Source organism: Desmodus rotundus, unplaced genomic scaffold (genome assembly GCF_022682495.2).
Source record: "Desmodus rotundus isolate HL8 unplaced genomic scaffold, HLdesRot8A.1 manual_scaffold_16, whole genome shotgun sequence".
In the NCBI taxonomy this organism is placed as follows: domain Eukaryota; kingdom Metazoa; phylum Chordata; class Mammalia; order Chiroptera; family Phyllostomidae; genus Desmodus; species Desmodus rotundus.
The window spans coordinates 574,295-576,453 of NW_026527214.1; positions in this window are offsets into that span (position 1 = coordinate 574,295).

The window sequence follows — 2,159 nt, forward strand, 5'->3', positions numbered from 1 at the left end:
GACTGTTATTGTTGCAAAATGCACTTTGAATTGGGTATTCTCTGCTTAGAGTACTCTTCATTTTCTCCGGTTTTTAGAGGTAACCGCATGCCCTTTTACAATTTCATGAAGCAGAAGTAATTAAGGCCAAACTGACGGAATTTTAAATATGTCCAATTCATCTAGCAGGAAAGAACCACCAAAGGTAGTCGAAGCTATGTCTTCCATTTTAAGTAATGACGTGAGTGTGTCTAAAAAAATACAAGAAGGGGGGAGTTGTTAAAAGTCAGAAGATAGTTGTAAACATCCTTCATTACATCCCAAGTACAGAGGAAACCAGCAGTTCCAGAAAGGAAGAAAAATATCTACAGACTAGTTTTATGGAAGGGCATTTGAACTAAACCAAGAAAGGACTGCAGGGTGGAGACAAGGTGACGCGCTTACCCTTACAGAGCAAAATACTGTCACGCAAAGGAAAAAGTTAAGCTAGTATGCAGAAGCTAGATGCGTGATACTATTCTGGATTTAACGTAGCATGCGAAGGCCATGGTTAACATCATTTTTCCAAGTGTGAAAGCGACACAGACAGACTCTTACCTCACAGACACTAAATGCTTTCCCCTGACACGGTTTGTTCACTGGTGTCTTAACCTTCCTGGGACATCTGAAGGTTTCCTTGTCATATTCAGCCACGGATCTCGCAGTAGAATGTGCGCCACACATCGCAAGGCTCCTAAACTCTCTCAGGCTCTGTACCTGTGCTGCATTTTAATGCGATCTCGTGCTACATTCTGCATCACTAAATCTGCCACACCAACCAAGTTGTATTCTCTTTCGCCGTGCCTTAGCATGACTGCCTTCTAAATATGAACTTGGAGTGAACATGACTTCACCTTGACATCATGCTTTCTTTCCTTCAAATAATTTCAGTGCTTACCCAGTTTCAATTAACGGCATAACATCTGTTGAGGTCGTATTCTTCATCAAGGACATTTTTTAAGTCGGTGAAACATATGTTTTACATATATTGTGTTATGCACACACATTTCCCTACTCTGGCTTGACAGTAGATTGGGAGAGGAAGAATTAAAGGATATAAGAACTAATTCTAACAAGGGAAATCATTGTTACTTGCCCCTTCAATATTCACCATCACCACTTCCCTTCTTTATTGCTGTCAGAAGGTATGTTTTTCGTGGGGAAAGCACTTTAAAAGTCTTCAGCACCGAGTTGCATTTTATCTATCCCAATCAGGGCCAAGTGTTTCTCACTTTCATGGTCTGCATTATAGATGTGAGGGGCCATGTGATCCCGGTCTGCAACTCAGGGCACAGAACCCAGTCTGCCAGGGTCACCTTTGGAAAAACTGTTTCTTTATCCGTTAAAAAGGAAAGCCAAGGTGCCACCACTTTCTTGACTCCCATTCGACAGCATGGAATGCTGATGCTGTATGTGGGTTAGAACAGCCATCTTGAGACCTGTAGGGAAGCCAAGGGACCACAACCAGTACAGTTAAGCCACGTGAGAAGTGTCAACAGCAGCTTTGTAGTTGCTTCCCCTTATTGTCGGCCAAAAAGGAAAACTATGCCACCTACTGAAGCATTAATTGTCTGCATCAGTTTGCTTATTACTCCCACAAAAGGGATTGAAAATGGAGCCATGCAGCATGTTTTGTAAACAAAACACTTTAGTTAGGTTTCGTCTCAAGAAGAAGCAAAGCATAAATCTCATGGATTAAAGCAAACACATATCTCTCACTTCTGAGTCTTCAGTTTAAGTATGATTTTTGTCGAGTCTCCTCATCTTGTCTTGGCTTGAATTTTGGTGGAAGGTAGAACTTGGGATTGAATGAGGTGTTTCCTCTGAGGGAAGGCAAGAATGAATGTGTATCCATTCAATAGAACATTTCTTGTGTAGGCAGCTGTCCCAAGTTAATGAGGAGTGACCGTAATTAGCGTTTCTTGGACGTTTACACATCACGTCCTCCTCTTGCCATTGATTGACAACGTCACATAGCCAAGGTCAACATCATAGCAGCGAAATACGTTCTCGCAGCGGTAAGGGGTAAAGTGGAGAGGGAGCATTTTCTCTGAATAAAATTTACAACACATAATGTTAACTCTGGGATTATGGTGTTGCATAATTGGTTATATTCACTTTTATCGCTACTAAATTCAATA